The sequence below is a fragment of the Aulonocara stuartgranti genome (assembly GCF_965226115.1).
Source record: "Aulonocara stuartgranti genome assembly, chromosome: 12".
Taxonomy (NCBI): Eukaryota; Metazoa; Chordata; class Actinopteri; order Cichliformes; family Cichlidae; genus Aulonocara; species Aulonocara stuartgranti.
Window position 1 is genome coordinate 20,090,996 of NC_138948.1, and position 22,275 is coordinate 20,113,270.

The 22,275-nt window shown below is 43.5% G+C and overlaps 1 protein-coding gene across 3 annotated transcripts in view; it reads right to left on the reverse strand.

Moving 5' to 3' along the window:
• The window catches only part of fam222aa (family with sequence similarity 222 member Aa), a 48,043-nt gene extending 30,617 nt beyond the window's left edge, over window positions 1-17,426 (reverse strand). The window contains exon 1 of one of the 3 annotated variants that reach the window (XM_082555825.1): window positions 17,130-17,426. The gene's annotated coding sequence lies outside the window, so the exon portion shown is untranslated. Of the gene's footprint in view, window positions 1-3,824; window positions 3,931-16,527 lie in introns of those variants that run through there. The other 2 variants (XM_082555824.1, XM_082555826.1) reach the window with 2 other exon arrangements.
• Window positions 17,427-22,275: the final 4,849 nt, after the last annotated feature.

The window sequence follows — 22,275 nt, forward strand, 5'->3', positions numbered from 1 at the left end:
CCCTGAGCTGCCATGACTTCTCCTGACACGCTGGAGAGAGCCCATTTAAGTTTTCACTAGGATTAACAGGCGATATATTTAACTACAACAGTTTGCACAAGCATGCAGCTATCGCTCCAATCAGGTGTAAAGCCTGTTAGCTCTTCTCTCTCAGCTCTGGATGAAGGAAGTTAGACGAAGTCATTTAGTTTATTGATGTTGCTGGCAGAGATTTTTTTTTTTTATTTTATGGTAGTCAAGGCTCCCAACACATCAAACATATCAGAGTAAAAAGGCCCCAGAGACATCCCTCTTCTTGAAGACTCCCCAGCAGATGAGCTCCTTCTGCTCTCTGTGTTACTGCTTGGTGCCGTGGTTTGTCCTTCACAAGAGACAGGTAACACTGCCAAGACCCAGTAATTAGTGCAGATGGAGACTGTAATACTCTCTTCCCCTCCCTGCAGAAATGCCAAGGGAGGCAATCTATAAATTCCTGCATATTAATGCAATTTAAAACCACTCCAGACACCTTGCTGGAGGCATGTGATAAAAAGGGTGAAAGCCAGACTATGGCACAGAGCTGCGGATATGTCGCTGACATCAGTACCGTCTCAGCAACTTTGTGACCTAACACAAACCGGAATAGAGTCCCAATCTGTCTCCTTTCTTGGAAAAGGCTTTCCAAATCCTGACCTTAGGCCTTACAACTGGGTCTCTATCAATAATTAAATGGTAATCTAAAAACCCATTTTAGTTAGGTCATCTTTCTGCGCCATTGTCCCCGCTTCTCTTCTTCCTCCGTCTATTTTTTCCCGTCTTTCCGTAAGATCTAGTTAGAGATTCCATTAGCATGAGAAAGCAGGCTGGTAATTGTCTTCACCCTACTGAGTGATCCCTGGATAGAGGATTAGGCAGTGAGTAAGCCCCATTTCAACTTGGAGCACAGATGCTGCCCACAGCCACCCACTCCAGATTAGATTAGACTGTGGAGGGATGAAACCAACTGGTAACTTCAAGCAGCATTAAACAAAAAGCGTGGACAGGAGGTTAAAACCAAACTTTTGTTCACCTTTCAGCACCAGCTGTGGCCACCTTGTTTCCTTTTCTCTCTCTGTGTCTCTCTCTCAGTCTAGTCTTTTTCAAAATTTCTCTTTTAATCTACTAATATGCTTTTCTGTTGAAAATGGGGATTGTGGGAAAGGCAGCTTATAGTTTCTCTCTCTGATATACACAGAGTATTTAGAGCTGAATCTCCCTAAATCATCCCCCTGGGCCACCCTGTCCGTCACTAATCTGCACGCCACCACCCACTCATAAGGAGGTGTCACATTTCTGGCACTCCTCCATGGGATATAAGCACTTCAAACACCACAGCTTCTCCACTTGACCTTTCCACGGAGATGATCGATTAAGCCAGTTGGATTTATTCCATAAACAGGCAACCATTACATCAGAAAGGCGAGGAATTTACCTCTGAGGCAGAACTTAAAATCCATATAAGCTTCATGAGGATTCCAATTTTTATTGGCTTTTTCAATCCACGTCTTGGAGAACATTAATAACCACTGAGCTTTTTCGGGAGGCTGTTACCGTATCCGAACCGCAGCAGTTCTCCGGCTGTAATTATCGAAGCAAATCACAATGACAACAGAGTGAAATTCAACCGCTATCTGTACTCCATAAACCTGATGATGCAGGAAAACGATTGAGCTCGCTGCACTGCCGGGGTAGTACGAGGCGCATTATAAAACAAGGGGAAATTTAGCCCTGAAAAATTCAACGCCGCAAATGTGGCTTCCTTCTTTTAAAAACGTAACAAAAAAACAGAAAAGGAAACAAAACACAAACTGATACTTCTTTAGTTTGCTGTTTAGGAGGCTCTAAACAAAGGAGTATAAGCAACAATAAAAGCTTTATTACACTCAGCAGAAACTTTATTAGGTACACCTGTGAAATCTAATGCAACAGCTCTACCATAAATTTGTCTGGAGACTCTATTATGTTGCACCCCTCACATTAACCGGGCTGAAAGCATATAAGGAACAATGTAGTCTAGCTCAGGTGTTGGGCTACATCAAAAAAGTGTAAAAGTAGACTTAAGGGTGGAGCTGCTGAACTGCATTGCATAAGACTTCATTGTCTCTAGTGAAGAAGAGCTACAACCCTGTAGCTTTCTTGTTTTTATGCTTGAATACCTTTTGTATGCTTTCAGTACAGACAAGAAACAATCTGAAGTGAATCAACAGGGTGAAGACACCTAGTAAGATGAAAAGTATTTCGGTGGCAGTACGCTCGAGTTAACAAGCTCAAATTTCATTTGTGAAAGTTAAAACAGGAAATCTAAAACCGCTTTCATTTAGCCAGAAAAGCAGAGACCTCCATCGAGGAGCTGGACTCCTCCTGTTAGTGATCACAGTAGCCAGAGAGCTCTGCTTCAGCTCTGAGGGACTCCTGCTCTATGGTAATCATATCCTATTTGAATAATGAGGCAATACCACCACTCCTGCTGCCCATTCCCCCTGCATCCTTGACTGGAGTCTTTGATAGACACTAATTCTAGCTCCATCTATAAAGCTCCTCTCATGCATTTTTAATAGAATCTATTACTTTAGGATTAAATTATAAAAGACTGTCCTCCTTAAATTTTTAATAGTTTGCATAATTGGTATCAGGGCCTGAATGCGGACCATAAAAACCCAGTTTGTACAGGGCTAAGCTGCAGAACGAGTTAGACGAAAGCACAAAACACTGTTGCACAAAAAGTGCATGGCTATATGACACTATTGCATGCAAGCACACATCTGCACACACATCGCAGCGTGCATGTGAGCGAGGCTTTTACAGCTTTGGTTTCACTGTCGCTGTGAATACGATGGCGCGACCTCTGAGGGAAGGGCACAATAAGGTCAGGGACCACGAGAGATACTCTTGGCTGCTGAGCTCCTGAAGCAGCCTGAGGCAGGGGGAGTCACTTGAAGGAAACTGGAGACATGAACCAGGTGTCCACAGACACCTGCTGCCAAAGATGTGACCACAACACTCACCAGGGCAAACAGCAAAAACTACTTAGCAGGTTTACAACCTCCCTTTGTCCCCACAGTCACTGATAACTGTGTTCAGTCAGCGTAAATGGAAATGTATTTCCCCTCTCTGTTCCTCGTCGCAGGCAGATCAGCCACAAGTTAAATGTCATCTGCGCTCTCTCACTCTCTACATCTCTAGCTCGGCTCCTTCCAATAGCAGACAGAGCATACAGGAGAACAAATGTGTCTGAGACATCGCCTCCAAACTAAAGCCCCCTTAGAAATCTATGCACGTCACCAGTCCCCAAATTAGCACCACAGGGACACCCTCCTCACCGCCCCCGCATGCTAGCGGCAGCTCTTTGGCATATCTGTACTGGGGAAAATATTTCACACTGTATGAATTATTAAGTGAGGGGCCAGTGCTAAGCAGTGTGGAGATAGACCAGTTATTCACAGCTCTATTGGGACGGATGCGTCGGAAACCCGGGCCGCTCGCCTATCAGATCGTTTGTCACGAGCAATAGACAATTTACAATGAGAGAATTTTTCAATTTATTCGTTCTGCTGTCACTGCACTTTTCCACCTCCACTCATTCCACTCGACAACCCCCCCCCTCCTTTAGTTCCGTCTCTTCTGGTTGAGGGGGCTCCATGCCCGAACCACCCGCGCGCTTCTCAGTCTGATACTGTTGCTCACTTTGTCTTCTGCGAGGGGAAGTCTGGGAGTGTAACACATGCGTAGAAGGCACGAGGAGAGGGACTGTGCTGCTTTAATCATCTTAACTGAAGTAAAGGTGTGTTAAGGACATGCTGTGTTACCTGAGGGCTCTAGGTGATGAAGCTGATCTGTGGCTCTGTGACAGGGGAAAGAACAGGAGACTAGGGGGGAAGATGCTTGGCTGTGCCTCTTCAGAACTTTTTGAGTACTTCAGAACTTTTTTTTTGTCCCTGTGTGATAGGGGCAAAAGAAAGAGTTAACTGAACCAAACTGCAAGTCAACAGAAAAGAACCTTACAGAATGCATAGATGTGACAAATACTATGATTGGACCTGTATTGTAATAAAAGACTTAAAAAGAAAAACACATCCAGAAGGATTTTTTTTTTTAAGTTAATGAGAATCTTCTTCAGGAGAAAGAAGAGGATCCCACCGGGCATTTCCTCTTTCACTTAAGTGGAAATGCCAAATAACAACTCCCACACAGAAAGACAGAAGACCTCAGCACAAACGTCTGGCAGAATGCAATTTTACCATTAATTACCGAAGGTGAACCAGCTGTCAAAACAGCCACACATTTCGTTTTTGTTCACAAATACCCTCCGTTAAAGAGGATGAACTGCAGAACAGACCATGCCCGAAAGCCCAAAGCAGTACTCTTGCACCATTTCATGTTTCCAAACCTTTAAAAAAAAAAAAATAGATTCTGTCTCTCTAAGCTGAATATACAAGAGAAACAGAACATTACATGAGCAGCTTTGTTGGTCTAAATGCTTATGGAGTGCACTGAGAGCAGCAAAGCAGCCCAGAGTGTTTCTTTATTGGTGATGTCCTTTGAAAACCTGATGCAGACGGGTTGCACTGAATAGGTCTTGATGTGAAAGGCAGAGATGTTAGATAAATGTGCTCATAGCCAAGGCCTTTGCCCTCTTCCCGATGACGCGTTCTTTTACTCAAATACCTACTCCCCCTTTACATGCAAGCACACACACACACACACGGAAACACAGACGAACAGTGCCAATAATCCCACTGAGGGCAGCATTTGTTTGGGGACAAGGTGACCCTGTTGCCTTGGGGCCTGTGAACAGGCACAATGAAGGCCTCTCATCCTGCACACACCCAGCTGGCTGTGTTGGGCTGACGATGGGTGGAGAGGTGAAGGGGAGAAGGGTGGGGTTGTGAGAGGCATCGCAACACCCTTCGTCTGCAGTTTTAAAACTCCATTCAGGAAGCCCCCCTGAGATAGCTCTTTTCACACCCTTCACAGACGGAGCAAAATCCCCGCTTGTAACCCAGAGTCACGCAGTCAACAGATGGAGCTGCTATTGAGTGAAGGATCGCGGCAGCAGAGGCGGCTCCCCATCCATCCCCGCTGGAAACAATGGGGCAGCAGGTCAAGAGTGCCGTCTCCAGGAGGAGGGGTCAGGGAGGAGGGGCGTGCTTCGACACAGTTGAGCTATGCGAGCGCTTTGAAACCGGAGGAACTGAGAATCTTTTGGGGTAACGGACAGAGGGGAGGAGGCTCGCGGCTACGTGCAAGTCGCCAAGTTCCCGGGGATCAGGCTCAGGTGGAGGAGGATTGCGTGTGAATCTGGGACAGCAGTGTTTGTGTTTAACCTGCAAACAAGAACAAAAAGACATCCCTATGCACACACATTTGCCTGTTCAGAAGAAAACACAGACTTACAGTTTAACATACATTCCAAGGACTCGCACTTATACTCGCTCATCTCGTTGCAAACACAGCCACGCGTAAAGAAAAGCGGACCTCATTTTTGATCAAAAAAGAAAAGGAAATACAGAAAAAAAAAAACTCAGTGCAATGATGCTTTATAGACAGAAAGGCGAGAAAACGATTGAAGTGCCCCGAAGACATTTTTTTCCATAAAATACTAATGTGTATACTTTTAAAGTTCGTGTCAAGTATTACAAAAGTGGGTCAGAGAGCTTTCTAGTTTTGAAAGCACACAATTAAAAAGCAAACACTTCTATTCAACTATTCCTTATTGTTCAAGCTCTCAATTTTCTCACAGAAGCATCACATAAGATCAAAGTTCCAGACTAAAGCTTATATAAATAGTGACACTAAAGTGCTCTGAATTTATTAATGTTTTGTGTGTGTGTGCTTTTCAAATGTACCGAGTTAACTGTGTGAACCACAGAGGAAAACTATGAATAGCTACATGCTGAATCGCTCATGTGTGTGTGCATGCACAGGTGCATGACCACACAGATCAGAACAAAGCACTCGTGGCTTGCTTTACAGGGGAAAGTATATCCATTTTCATTGACCAGAACTCTGGCTATTATTTTGCTCTGACCTGGAAGTCAATTAGTCAGCTAGGTTGCACTGCCTCGCTGGATTTCTATGACTGGAGCAGAGACAAAGACACAATCAAGGTATACAGTGATCCCACAATTTCAGTCTCTTTTATATGGCATGAACATTTCTGAGGGAGAGAGAAGCCAAAATACTGCTGCCACATGCTCCTCATCCTTGAAAGGTTTGGTTTATGGGGCCATTTTGCACAGGAAGGAACTCATTATAAAGCAGAGGGTGTCAAGAGCATTGCAGCAATTCTCCATTAACATCCACTTGACAAGAAAGTGCAAAAAAAAGAAGAAGAAAAAAGAAGACTTCCTATCACTCGGGATGTTCACAAATCGCACCTAATTAAACACAAAAGCCTAAGTCCATGAAATCAGAGTGCAGAAAGCCATTTGAAGACAGAGGTGAGAGAGAGCGTTTTCTTGGTGGCAAGAAACATACATTGCAAGGAGGCCACAATTTCATTCATGTTTGCGTCTCCTTCAAACAAATTGTCAGCTAAGTACACTGGGACAAAGGGCTGAACTGTTATTCTACCTTCGCTAGGTCACATCACAATACATCAATGGGTTGCCATTTCAGAATATGCTGCTGTTATGCTATTTGAGCCCAGAATTGAAAAAAATAAAGACTATTCCAACCATGCTGGAAAGGATCAATAAGCGCATAGAAAAAGAAAATGGCCATAAACACAGAGGCTTTTATTCAGAGTGCCACAATGTAGATGAAAGCACAGAATGCACCTGGAGAGCGAAGCTGAAAGAGGCAGAAGACAACAGAGCCCACAGAGTTATCAGGTGGGTCCAGAGAGCGTTATCTATATTCAGACCTCGGGATCATCCATCTCCGCAGCACCTATTAGAGTTCTAATATTGTAGGTTTTAAGGAGGCTCTGCTTTCCTGCCACAGTGAGACAGATTCAGCACTGTTGCCCCCTTTCCCTTTTCAGTGTGGTCTCACAAGGTCCTCTTGGTTTTCTACAAACAATACTGCTGGGCTGCGGCCCTTATTTAAAAGATTAATAGGATGCTGTCTTGGCAGAGAAGCAATCAGTGAGGTTTCTGTGACAGCAGAAAATGTGTGAAAACAAGGGAAAGAGGAGAGACCATTGTCACGGTTACCAACTGGCTGCTGGAGCTCAATTGAGATAGCTGTGGCTTTCAAGCCCAGCTGTCAATCACAGCAGCGAGCATCAATGGGGTAAATTTAAATGATAAAACGATAAGTCATGAGCAGGCGATTTCGCTGTCATCAGGACGGGGGCTGCTTCAGAGTAACTCACTATGGGTGCAGAGATTTCACTGCAGCCATATGGAATTTGGTTTTGCATCGAGTTGCTGGCTTCACCCCTCAATCATGACAGAATGTGTAATCACCAAATGTCTTCCTCTCAATCCCTGTTACAATTGGCAGCACAGTGCTGCCACTAGAGATGGGGGAACAAAATGGAAAGCTGACTAAATGACAAGCTTTAAGTGACACTTAATTTGAGATACCCCGGCATTCTCTCAGCTCCAGTAAACAGGATCTATCAAACTTCGCCCACAGACTGTATGACTCCGCAGCTGTCTGTGGGGAGAGGCACAGTATGCCTGAGAGGCCCCCAGCTACCAAGAGTGATGATAAAGAAATCAAATCCTTAATAGTTCCTAAAACACTCCAGAAGAGCTGTAGGAACAATTAGCACACTTTCAAAATGTGTACATTTGCATTGTCTGTGTGTCTCGAGGATTTTCGACCTCTGACGATAAGCATAGACTGTATAAAAAAGATGAACAAGGCCACTGGTTTGTGCACTCCCTAAATGCTGATCATATCATTTTTTTGAAATCAGATATTACATATAAGGTGTGGATCTGACTGAAAAATCCAGGGACACTGCTGGCCACCATAAAGCATAAACTTGACGTTAAAGCACGCTAAGTATAACGGAGCCGTAACGTATAAAATTCACATCTTCTTGTATAAATAAGATTTGAAACCAGCGACTGACACCAAAAAACAGCTGGAAAACTGCTAATCATGGTCACAGATCAAGTGAGAAGTCGGTTTGTTTACCCACAGACTTTATACAAACAGACTTCTTTTTCCACCCCAAGAAGTCGCCCCCTGCTGGCCATTAGAAAGAACGTAGAGTTAGAGCAACTCTGCATTGGCCTCACTTTTCAGACCCAGAGACTATGTCCATCTTTTATTTACATTCTGTGCAACAAACCCATTAAAAAAAATTAAATAAAAAAAAAACAAAAACAAAAAAACAATACTTGGAGGTCATATCACACAACGTACAAGGCACATCTATAACCACACATAGACACACAGAGATACACAGAACCTCTGTTATCAAATGCCCCTAACTGTTCAAAAAGTTATTTAAAACCCGTGTAACAGAAGCTAATGACAGCCTTAGAGGAAATGACAGAGTAGGGAAAAACACAAGTGAGCTGGTGAAGAAGTGAGAGAAAAACACTTAACAGCTGTTTTCTCCCTTCTTCCCTTTGCTCATCCCAGGAGAGAGTTCCACACGATCTCCCTGATCCTAGTTTGTGGCTGACAGAGGGGACCGCAGATCTGTTCATCTCCCCACTCACATGGCTCTGTGCGTCCCCCCCACCCCCGCCTGCCTCGCCATCGTGCTCTGATGCCAAGAGGGAAAGATGGTAGAGAATGAGGAGGGGAAGCGGGAGTGGGGGGGGGTCTACATCAAGGAGAGACTCTCCCAGTGGGTTCTCGTCAGTTCCAGGCCATTGCACCTTGTTCGCTGGGATTTTGTTTACACACACACGCACGCACACGTGTGCACAAGAACTCACACACACATACATGCGGAGGCAGATGACTATTAATGGATACAATAATGCAGAGTCGCTTTTCAGGTTTTTTGGGCTGCACAGTCACGTGTTTTGTTTTTAACTACTGTTGTGACAACAGGAAGCTTCAGCGGCAGATCACTGTAAGTCACTGACAAAGAAAAAAATAATACAACAGTCTGAAGCCTCGCAGAGCTCATTTAAGTGGCACAGAAGCAGATGACATTCAATCAAAACCCAGTGATACGGTTGATGTGGTCAGCGGTAATGTGTAGCCAAAAGGCCTGACACACTTCCACGGTCTTCGGGGACAAGCGGGGAACGGCAGGCTGCCCTTGTGTGTTCAGTCTCTACAGATGTTGCCTTGGAGAGCGGCTGACTGGTGGGCTGCCGTGACAGCTGGACAGCTGTTCTATAGATGCAGCTACAGAAGCATGGCACTGAGATTGAGGGGGAGGATAGGGATGTATGTTTAGTTTATCTGTATGAAGTTCCCAGGACATACGAAGCTGTCAATTTTAGCATTGGTGCATGAGCCCGGATAAGAAAAGATGGCACCGAAGAGGATATGGAGAAAGAGCACAGATGGGCAAATATCAGACGCGGCTGACGATCTATAAAGAAGCTCCAATAACAAAACAGATTTTTTTTTTTTAAGTGTAGATATAATACGTCAATCCAGAAATGAACAAATACACCACCAACTGGCTACGCGAGCGCAAGACAAAGCATTTAATTTGATCCACAAGGTCTGTTTAAGCAGCCGTGACTTTTTATCATCATAAACAAGTAAAAGTTTAATATGAACTTCACAGGCGTGTTCAAATGATTCAAATCTCATGAAAGAGGAAAGGAAAGAAAAAAAAAACTGGGAAGATTAAAAAAAGAAGAAAGAAACAGAAACAGAGAGAATAACTGGCAGATAATTTAAAGGACTCTGGAATTTGTGCCAACACCGAGGCTGCTGGTGATGAAAGGCAGCTTAAATTGGGGGTCATGTTCAGATATTACACCTTTATTCTGCCACTTAAAAATCCAGTAACCTAAATTCAAACCTGCAAGAGAACAGTGCGAGTAGACTGTATCTATTACAACAGAACTGCTTCAGACTAAGATCTGAAAAAACAGAACAGATGAAAAAAAAGAGCTGAAATGTTGGGAAACACTCCGCTGTATTAAATGTTGTCACCTGCTGAATAAACACGCTGTAAATCATGAGTTAAATAGCTGGGACGGGTGCCAGTCACCACTGCCAAAGCTCGAATTTGTCCTTAGCGGGCCAGACTTTTCATTATACCATAAAAGGTCAGCAATTTGTTCAACTCAATAAAAAATGTTAATAAAACTAAGAGCTCACATGAAGCAGCCCTTGATAGCTTCTGGTCGCTCATCAGAAAACATGAAAGTGTGTGTCTGTGTATTTGTGCATCTGCACCGTCACCAGTGTGGCATTATGTCGGTCAAAGGTCGTACAGCGGCAGGAAATATAGCTTTGGCCTAGTCGTAATCCAGGCCAAACTCCAACAGCAAAAGCACATACAAACACTTTCCTACAAACACACATGAATGCAAGTGCAATTTTGCATTGCACAAAAGCCGGGAGTCGATAAGCACCACCACGCAAAAATCCCCAATTCCAGCTCACACCCTCCACCCTACTGTGCTAAATAAATGAAAAGCCCCATTATAATTATATATGAAATCTTTTAGAGGAAAAAAGTGATTACTGTGGATGCAAGTCTGGAAGTGGGTGGGGGTGGGTCATTGCTAAGCAACCAGTCATTATCCTCCAGAGTAGAGAGCGAGGTGACCGGCCATCCATCTAACTCCGGTGGCTTGCCTGGCTCCTGTGTACCCCCCCTCGCCCACACCACAAACACCTTCTCTTCCCCTTCTTTCCTCCGCCACTCACCCTCTCTGGCTCTCCCTCTTCCTTGCTCCCTCACTCTCTCTCTGCCGTCTCCCCGTCCGAATACAAACAGAGATAAAGAACGCTGCAATCGCTCTTGACACACAAATAGGTTAACACAATAAAGCCGGCTTTGCCTGGCTCACTCGAGGGAGGAAAGCAATTCCAGCAGCAGGCAGGAGGTAATAAAACAGGGCTAGGAGTGTGTGTATGTGTGCGTGTGTCCATACATGTCCTCATGTCAATGTTCCTGTGTTTTTGTATGTGAATGGAAGCAGGCACACAGAAGCTCTTTGGCCCCAGGGCCTAATATCCCAGGGATTTTCAACCCTTTCTTGACACAAATAATACCAGGAGAGAAAATGACAGAAATTCCAGGGTGCTCTGCCATTTAGATTAAAGGAATGGTGGTTTTATATTAACAGTATAGCTGACCTGCATGATCCCTATAAAAACATTCTCCTACGGGTCATATGGCGGCTCTTTTGCAAATGGTCTCTGCCTCGCATGGTTAAAATTCAACAAGTAAATTGAATGAGTTTTATCTGTGCAAGCCTCGGCTCACTCTCCCTGATGCGGCTGCCAGGCCTGGCAATAAATGATAAAAATCTCCAGAGTTTTATTAAATCGTGTTGCATTCACGCTGAACTCGGGGAAAATGGCGAGGTGGCTTCTGCAATTACAGTGCAGACCAGACAACATTGTTTTCTCCAGTCAGTGGAAATTTCATTACCTTACAGCAACCGCCTTAGAATTGGGTAATAGCCTCTTTTTGTCACAGACGTAAGCCGTCTGCGGGAGGTGTGACACCCCCTTAAGTGTTATCCATTTGCAACAATATGCACCAAGCCAGTCGCAGTCCGGATGCTGGTCAGCATAATGTACAGCGTTATTCAGTGATACGGTGGAGGAAGAGAACGGACCAAACAAAAAAAAAAGAAAAAGGAAAGCGGTCAATAGCTAATTCCTGAAATGACTGTGGCGTAATCAAAAGCATTGAACCTGGATACATCCATGCAGCTGACATATCTCTCCTCAGGCTACGCATGCCCCCCTTCTCTGGCGTGTCAATAAATAGAGAGAGGGCTAGCACATTTGGCTGTGGATGGACTGAACTGTGAAGAAACCCCAATTAAAGCCTCTAGAAAAGTTTCACACATTTAGGTCATACAGGACAACCATTTGTAAGCGTCAATCAATTCCCCCACGTTTTTACCCGCGGCTTCTTCAACCAGCTAATCAAACAGCAGAGATGTAAAGTGGTGGCCATTGTCAACAGGGAATAAATTACCAAAGCATGAAGAGAAAACATCTTATCTGTCTGATGTATTTCCTGCTTCTGCAGAAAGCTACAAAGCCCAAGGGAGAGCAGTCAACCAAAATGCAGGGAGAGATGGAGATTAGGATGATGTGCAGTTCCTTGTTCCATTAAAGTTTGATCTTCCTCAATAGCCGAGGAAAATCAGATATCTCCCATTCAAGATTAAAGTACACCAGCAGAGAGGCAGAGATTAATCAGAGGCCTGCATGAGATAAAAACAGCCTTGCTTCTGGCATGGAAAACAGTGGCAATAAAGAGTTCAGCTGATAATATGAAACATGGCGAGGCACAATAGCAAATCAAACAGCATGTAGGGGCCTCCAAAACAAATCAAAGCACCGACTAGACTGCGATACAGTGGCTGAAGAAGTACAGCAGGGGCTGATCTGATAGTAACCAAGGCCTTCATTTTATTACTGTTTAAGGTTGAGGAGGGCACGCTGTGGATTTTCCCATGTTGCTCTCTGTCGCCAGCCTTTCATTCCCTCTCCTCCTCTTCTCCTTGAGATCAATGGCGCTGGGGTGATTTCACAGCAGCCTGCACTGTCACCCAGAACAAATCAATGTGACCATGAGGAAGGCAAGAGCGGCATTGTTTTTAAGGAGAGCAAATTCGCTGTTGGAGAGCTTGTCAGATTTGCTTTATTCTCCTTCTTCCCCCCAAGAAGTCTTTGCAAGGAGCATGCCACCCCTCACTTTACTGCCTGTGCTGTGGAACAAACTATAAACTGCACAGTACTCTGGCTCGCCATATGACTGTACTCATTAACCACGTTTGAACAGCACAGTTCCCGCTCACGATATTGCACAAGCGCCAAAAAAAGAAATAAATAAAATGGGCTGGGTGTCCCTAACCTTTAGAAATGAAAGACTAGACATTAACCTCGAGCCCTGCTGAGACGTGACTTCCATTCTGCCTGACGGAGGGGCGAGAGGGGAAAAAAGAGAGGAGGTCGGAGGATCATTGCTGTCCGTCATGCGCTAAGTGGTTGCAGATAACCCTGATGAGGAGCTGCCAAGGTCTCATGAGCAGAGTAGTGAGCAGGTACAACTCACAAAAATAAGTGAAAATGATCAGTGGGCAGAGAACCGACACCCTTACCAGAAACACAGAAAGAGTGCACGCAATCACACTGCTGTAACTTATGTTAGAGTAGTTCTTCTGCATCACACAAAATCAACTTTCATGTAAACGCTAGAGCGCCTGTTTATAAAACCAAGAAGCTTGCACTGTATTTAAAATTTACTACCACGTCTCACTTAATGCTTTATGATGTATAAATGGAATCTCACTCTGGCATCACATTTCGCACAAGTGTTGATGTCATTAGGTATAAAGTGCTGTGATTTCATTCGTTTTTACAAGGCTAGCAGCATGAAGAGGTTTTTCTCCTACCATATACTGTATTATGGAGTATATGGTTGATAAAATGAGTATTTCTTCTTCTTCTTGTTCTCATTTTTTGATTACTGTAGTTCAGCATTTATAACCATGACAGTGTGGACACACTGGGAAGAATACTCATTTCATTTGACTTCCTCAGTACAGCTAATATAACCATGAAGGTTAATCTTTAAGCGCTGAAATAGTCATAATAATGGTCACAAAAAAGGGCGATATAGATTAGATAGCATTAACAGCTAGCAGTGTATGGGGGTGCTACCTGCACACAAATGTGCTAAATAGCTAAGTAGAAGGACTCTTATTAATCCTGCCTGCAAAGTCCCACCAACGCCACCAAGTCTGCTGGAAAGTGGACATCACTTTTCACCTGTATTTGTTCACGCCGAGTTGCTGAAAGGTGTCTCTGTTTCTCTAGCCCCACTTCCACGTAATGCTTTTTGTTTTCTGTTTCCCTTTTCATGTTCTGTCACTACTGTTCCAGGTACTGATGTGCAAAACAAATCTCTGTACAGGGACAATAGAGTTTATATCAAAACAAGTAAAACTGCAAAGAACAAGAAAGGGCAAATTTTCTGTTGTTTGGCTTAACATGAAAAAGCGTTAAAAGCGTTAAAACAAGAACTGTTATAGACTTTCGCTGATATGAAACACTTTGATCAGGTACCTAATGAGCTGCTGTTGACGTGGCTTTGAGGGTCCGATGATGTTTCCAGGTAAGAAGCTTTGTGCTTTCCTGTGATATCAGTTAACGTAAGAGTTGTTGTCTTTTCTTTGGCAGGAAAAGAAGATGAATTTAATGTTTGTTTTCATCCAAAGTGTATTATTCTATAATTGGACTTGGTGGGAAAAAGCTATTTAAAAAAAAAAAGATTTAATTTGCACTTTCAGTAATGAAGTCCGCACAAGAATGGACATAAGCTTAGACACTTGAGGGGTCAGTAGATCTTGAGTAAGGCGCTCTCTCTCCCCCCTCCCCCCCCACCACACACACACACACACACACACACACACACACTATTTTAGTCATCTTAACTGTCAAAATGAGTTTTGGTGCCTCTGGGTAGGTGTTGAGACAATCAAACCATGCAGGGATTAAAAAAGATTAATACACAGCACAGGAAATTAAACTTCAGCGACTTTAACGATATTCATGAGTGGAGCTCACTTATTCACTCCAGGCAGGCACTTTAATAAGCAAAGAATACAGCAAGGAGCCCAAATGCAATCAATCAATCAAGCTGATACGCTATTTGAGTTCCAAACTTATAAAATTTCAGGGTTATTTTGGCGTGTTTCTGTTAACTCATTGCTCAAATATGTTCACTACCTTCCAGCTGTTGGCAGCTCAATTAAGTACAAGAGATTACATTTTACTCAAGTTGGCGACTTACGCCCGTTTCATTTTATGATCAAGTAAAAAATAATGTGGAAAACACGTGAAATTAACTTTGAGCCCACAAAGCACCGATATCCTTTTGTCAGCTACCAACGCAGAGAAAGCAGAGCAAAAGCAAACATGGTGAAAGCGAGAGGAATGAAATGTGGATCAAGTCTTGAGCTGGCAGCGGGACCCTTGAAGCTCCAGTGTTACAAAAAAAGAAAAATCGAAAAGCAAGCCAAAAAAAGCAGTCAGAACAACAACTACAATCTCAAAAAGGTAATTCAGTGACCTAAATATTAAAGCTTCCCTGCCATTCCACTCTCCCCTGCCTTGTCCAACCATCATGTTGAGTTAAGGCAAGCATTATGCTGGGGAGACTATTTGTTTAGGTGAGGAGCAGCCGCAGAGCTAATATGAGCACAATTTGCTCAGCAGGTCATAGACGCAGAGTGGAGGAAGTAAATGAGGCAGTTCTGCCCCCTCGGGTGCAGCTCCTGCCTCATACATCACTGGATGTTTTATTCAATACAGCCAGGAAGGCTCTATGTCAGGTGCCCTGACTGTGGGGGCGCCTGCCCTGCTGTAGGGGCCCATATTACATTCTGCAAGCTGCCTATCTGCAAGGCTGCTGGAGAGAGAACGACTGGAAGATAAGAATTTGAGGATGCTTGTAGTCTAATGATAAAACATACAGTGTGTGGCTTTTTCACTGCACAGTCAGCATAATGTGGAGGCTCATTTACGTGCAATGCGAGCAATGGAACTAAATATTGCAAAGCAACCTCAGCAACCAGCGAGGCTCAAAGTTCACGGGAAACAATCCAAACTTTATCAGCTAATTCACAGTCGAGTCAAATTTTCAGACTTCCTCTGGCTGCACCAGAGGCTGGGGCCGCAGAGGGCACGTGAGCTGTGGAATTCACGGGACAATGACAAATTGTCTCCCGACCTTAGTGCAGCACTGAGGATCATCCATATCACCGAGCATAAAGTGAAAACTTTTACAGCGCTAGGCACACATGCTCGTGAATTTTATGAGTCTCTCTATGAAAGCCTGTCACACCATACAGGCACACAATAAAATAAAATAAAAAAGACAGAGATTGTGTATCATTAACACACCAGGGTGAAAATCTCTAATTGCAGCAGGCACTGTAGTTACCCTACCCGTGCGCGGTGACGCACGGGGGCGTACAGATGAGAAATTCGCACCTTTTGCTCTGAGCCGCAACTCTTCCAGTGCCACACATCCCCGTGTCTGTGATGCCTGCCTGCAGTGCACTGGCCTCGACAATATACTTAATTGCTACCCATACTTGAAAAGACCAATATTACACATCAAAGCAGCTCCTCGAGCAATTCGGCAGCGGCTCTCTAACAAGTCGATTTTTACAACACTTCCTATGGGTCAAACAAAGGGTTTAAATCCGAGACATCATCAACCGTGTGGGCAGCATCCTGGGGGGAAAGGAGGGGGGCATTTTATAAACATTCATTATTTTCAGGCGTTTCTCTGTTTCGGCGACAATCCTCCCCAAACATTGAAGCGAAGCTCTGACACAAACTACCATGATGGTTACAAATAAATGACCCGTACCATTCAGAATCTACACGACTGGGAGAGACAGACATGCAAAATATATTTACCATAAATTGCTCCGTAGTGTACACTAGAACTCCATGCAGATCGTAGCATTCACTGAGCAATCTGCCTCATACTTCTGCGGTCCAAATTAAAACGGATTCATTCTGTTGCCCCAAAATCCAGATGCTGCTTTGTCGATGTCAAATGTTGATTAAGTTTATCCTCGTCTTCCGACGGTATGCAAATGTAGCGGTAACCGTGCAAATTAGATTCCACACTCTAGCCTCTAGCATGCAAAGTTAATAAGCTTTGCCTTTTTTTCTCGATTCGGCTGCCAATTTTTGTCGAGGGCAAAAGCGCAGGTCGGCAATTTCAAGAGCGTCCTCAGAAGGATTGCGCACCAAGTGTGCTTCGGGTTTTCACCGTTTAGCCTCCGAATCAAAGTAGGTACAGGGTCCCGGTTGATCTTCCTCTCGCTTGAAGATATCTCCAAATAGCAGAACTCTTAACCGACACACTGGGTAGGTTTAGCGGCTACGCAGTATTCCAAAAAATCCCCCCGCTGTTACGCATGGGTTTCGTGGTCCGCCTGCTCAATTTTGACGACCTTATGAGAAATGTATCATTCAAATGTTTTCATCTAGGCAATATTGTGTGAAGGTACCCTGAAAGAGATCAAGGCTGGGCCAAAGTAGCTGCCTGAATATCCTAAACTGATGCGATGTAAAATCCCGGAGAGCAGGCTCTGCTCCGTCCGTCACTTTATCCGAGGTGTCGGCAGACGCTCTGAGATGTGTTGCCTCTCGATTCAGACTTAAATTTCCAGGTGAGGCTGTGGAGTAACCTTGACGGCAAAGCCCCGAAAGGCTCTCTTTGGTAATATTAACCAAACAGGAAAAGGTTACGTCTGGATAAAGAGCTAGCTACTTCTGGCAGCTCCGGGATGCGGTCCTGCCCTTCTGCCGAGCTGCCGAGACTGACAATAACCCGGAACGCTGCAGACTGTCAGGCTGCACAGACCGCCCACCGACCAATCACCGCACTGAGGGAATAGAAACATTCCCACGGGTTAGCCAATCATTGGTAATTGAGGACTGTTACCATAGAGATCCTCGGCGTCTAGGCGTCTGAAACCACGTTGTTTATACGCAGAAAAATAATAATAATAAAGAAAACGTAATTATAAATTTAACATAGCAGAATTCATATTAATATCGTAATTACTCTTTTATCCATTGTAGGGTTTCATCCATTCCCCCCAGCAGTCAAAGGTTAACAGCTTTATTGGAAAACCTGGGCTCAAACCCGAAGGCATCTCTAAAGTGCCCTTGAGCAACAATGACCTCAAGCTGCAGGAAGGCCCCCCTGTAGCTGAAATTAAGTATTGTTATGCAGCTTGAATAAAATTAAGTGTGATCAGTGTGCTAAAATTACTACACTGTTCATAAACGTAAACGTTTCAAGTGCTATTTAACTCCATTGCTTTGTAAATTGCTTTGTAAATCTAATAGAACAGCTGTTACATCTTTTAAAATTCATTTTAAACATCCAAAATTCTCTTCTTTTCTGATCGTCAACAGCCCGGGAAGCATGGAGCTTGCTGTTTTCTACATGATATATTAAGACAACACTTTTTTCCTACCAAAATTCCCATATTTCCAGTTGCTTCCCGTTTTAAATTACCCACATTTCAGCAAGAACATCTTTAAAAAAGTATGACATGTCTGTGACTGTCTGCTTAACTTTGCAGAATTCCATCACTGACACCAGAAGCTTATGAGTCACTGGAAACCTCACAAAACACCTATTTTTGCCAAAAGAAAAAAAGGGGGAAGAGAAAAAGAAAAAAAATGTCACTACAACAGTGGGGAAGTGGACTGTTTACTCTGACAGAAGCCCTTAGTATTTTTCCTCTTCTTGCCAACTGTGTCCGGTGCACACAGACCCTGGGACACACAAAGGCAGTACAAGCAATCACACATCATGGACTCTCATAATAAGCTGACGCTGGGAAGTGGGTGATGCAGCACTCAGCTTATGCCAGTGCTGATAAGAGCCTGAAAGTATTACCTCGGTCTGGCAGCCCGCTCCAAGAAATCCATCGTGAGCCAGGTCATCAATTCTGCCCTATCTGATTGCTCACCAATCCCTGGCAGCTCCATGTCGCTGTCCTGGCTTCTGCCTTTGAAATTTTCTCTATGACTTGCACTTTTGTGCTAGTTCTTTCACAGAAAAACAGACACATACTGTATGTACACACAGGATCTTTTATGTGATCTTACACCTACATGTCAAATAATAAAGCAATGTGTGTGTGAGAGAGAAAGCAATGTAGACTTTCCAGAACAATGGATTGCCTGACTTACTTAGTCTCAATCAGATCTCCTGCTTATTGCTGCAGTGGACCTAAAAAGCATACATTTAAAACTTGTGGAGTTCATTCATATCACACATACTGTGTGGCTGCGCAGTCAATCAAACAGAAGAACAATTAATTGAAAAATACTCAAGCAGGCCTGTGCTGTGCTCCAGTGAGGCAGTCGGGCAGGCAGGCAGGCAAATAAGCCATTTGATTAGCTGATAAGCAGATGACTCAACAAACATTCAAGGCATGTTTACTGTGGTTTGATTAGAGTACGTCCAATACGCAGAAGATTGGACACAAATACGTTGTGAAAACACTCAGCTGTTCCAATCCCCAAGGCAGCATGAGGGCACATAAAAACAATGAATTATTTATGGGGGAGACTAGTGAAATATCACAGTGGATAATTTTCTGTGGGCTATATTAAATGTAGTTTTCAAAATGATATGCCTGAGTCTGTGCATTTCCCAGAAATCATTCCCTCCCAGTGACAGGATCTAGAGCCTGGAGATTGGACATGAAATCATATTAGATATTTCCCCTGCCAAGAAATCTATGAGCGTTTATCTAAAACACCAAAGCAAGGGTTATTCACATGCTAATTGGGCCTCCCTCTTTCTTAGTAAATATGATCAAAGGATATTTGCTTTGTCTCTGTTTTAGGTATTAGCTCTGGTTCAAAATGAAAGACCTAGAATCAAGGCAAGCCTTTTGCATGCCACATCTGAAAGAGGGTTCACAATACCAGTAAATCCAGGTTCTGCTTCAGTAGAAATCACTGCAGCATCTCTTTGAATGGGGCATCTCATAAATAAAGCTCTTATACTCCCCATCCGGAGCTAACATTAATGTCTGTCTCAGAGCTGAAAGCCTTACGCTGTTACAATTTGTTCCTGAAAGTCAACTCAGTTTAATTGAGCAAAGTTCAAGACTCCGCAAACAGCAAAGTAACAGGGAAAAAAAATCGATGGCGGCAGAGGCATGGAAAAAAGAGATAGCATTGATTTATCTGCCATTGATTCACGAGGATCGCTGCATTGTGCCCTGCGGTTGAAATGCACGCTGTCTGCCAACTGATGGGGATGAATTTGAAAAGGTGTCAAGTGGTTGGAGGACACAGAGGTGGAGGATGAGATCGGGCGCAGCGAGCGGTGGCTGGGGAGGAAGAGTAGACTGGAGTGGGAGCAAGGGCATGAAGTATCAAACAGAAAGAAGGCGGAAGAAGAAAGGCTTGATAAGAGGGGATAATGTTGCAAGGATGACACCACTACCATGTGGGCCCCAGTCTCCATAGCGTTGTGTTAAAATGTCTGACAGGAGCGAGGAGAGATCAACTTGAAAGCAGAATACCGAGTGACCCGAAGGACCTCAAGTTAAAACCACCGCCATGACACTTGTTTAAATCCACTCTGCTCTATCCGTTTGATAATAAAAAACATCTGAGATTAAAATAACACATCAGACTCTAATATTTCAGAGTATTATAAGCAGCTGAGGCAGCGGGGCAACAACAGTTTAGTCAGTGAGAAGTAAAAGGTTGTTACAATAACACTGTGTGTAAGCATTTATCAAATCCCGCTGTTGCAAGTACTTGACAAGAAAAGCAACTTTTGCAATATTTTAAGTCTCAACTATTGGCAAATAGATGCCTCCTCAGAGACTAATACTGACAGCCATATGTTGTTGAGAAGAGGGGAAGCCAGGACAGAGATCAGAGGCCAGAGCAGCTACACAGGCAGAGAAGCATTATTGCTCAACTTTGGTATCTTTACAACATCCCTTTTCCTCTGCTGTGACTGCTGGCAGTCTCCTGTTTATGCCGACGCTAAAAGAGAACTATTATTTTCTGTTGTTTGATGTTAATTGTGTGTTTAGGGGTATTTTAGAAAAGCAGACATAGTTTCTTTTCATTGCCATTGTGGCAGCATTTTTAAATATTTTGTTTTACTTTCCCAAAGTCTGTGCGTCTGTGTTCAGTGTGTAGTAAAAATGTAGCTGTTCGACCAGAAGCCCGACACCTATTTGTGTTTTAAAACGAGTCGTGTAATCATAGCGTGGCTTCAAGTGGTTCCTGAGCAGCTTTAGCTAAGAGCGAGTCTATTTTATTTTTTTCCCTTTTTGCAAAGTGCAGTTTAAGTCAAGATGACACTTGGTTGACTTAGAAGTCTGCTTTTTTCTCAGCGGCGTTTTGGTTCAACCCTGGAAAGCATCTTGGTTTCCTGTGTGTGACCAACCAGTGATATCTTCACGAGAAACCCCCCCAGTGCCTCCGCACACACACAGGAAGCCGTTTGCAGGGAGGCTGAGTTAAGGTTATCTAATGCATGCCCTGTGTTTGGTGCAACTGTGCTGTGCGTGATGACTGTTATTATTCATGCGACCAAGGTTGATTTTTCTAAAAAAAACAAAAGTTAAATCCAATTACTGTTACCACATAAGGGTGTGAAAAGCAGAAACTGTGCTGTAAATGAGAAATAACAATGTTGAGTATGAAACAGATACCCACAGATGATCAGAGATGAAATATGATGTTTGTTTCACGTAGCCAGATCCTTGCACATCTTCATTAAAGGGACTCATAAAAGCTCTTGAGTGTGGGAAGATCATTCACAGCGTGACCCCCTGTCACACCCTGTAAAATCTCACGGCATCTCGTCCTCCTCATAAAAACAAAAAGCACAGGGAAGCAGACGCCCAAACTGTTTGAATTTGCTACACCTAAGGTAGGAAACCAGATTCCAGTAATTGGAAGGCTTTGAAGCAGAAGTTGTTCCTTGTAGCTGTCACTGCAGTAAGAAAATAAAACAACTTTTACCACCTCCACGGGGTCTGTCAGCATCTTTATAGTAGCTGCACTACCTAGCAGGATATCAAAAAACGACAAATTTAACTATATTCTTTTATTCGTTAATCTAAATGTGGTGGATTTAAATATTTTACATCTACTTAAAGCTTTTCAGGATCATATAGAAATATCAGAATCTTACAAAACTGGAAGTACAAAATATTAGCAACTTACCTCACACTCTTGTCTATTAAGAGGCGCTCTTGAAATCACACATTTACAGTGTTTTCCTCCCCACAGCATCTGGTTAAGGCAGGTCTGCCGAGAACACAGCTATTCTTCCTGTTGTTTGACAGCTGCACATGCTGTATCACCTCTCCCCTCATACAATGCAATGTCACAGCAGCACCACTGTATGTAGCAGCCAAGGGGCCACTGAATGTAACCTAAGTAAAGGACTGCTTTAGAGAAAGGGGCCTAGGAACAGCAATAAGAAACATAAAGATTCATTGTTAATATGTTTGGGGAAAAAAATCAGAAAAATACATTAAAAAAGTTGTAAATTACAATTTCCTCCATTTTACATATTAATCTTACAAGATCTCTATGTAGCACTATCATTTACTCATGTAGGTGGCAACTTGTGCATTGTTATTCATT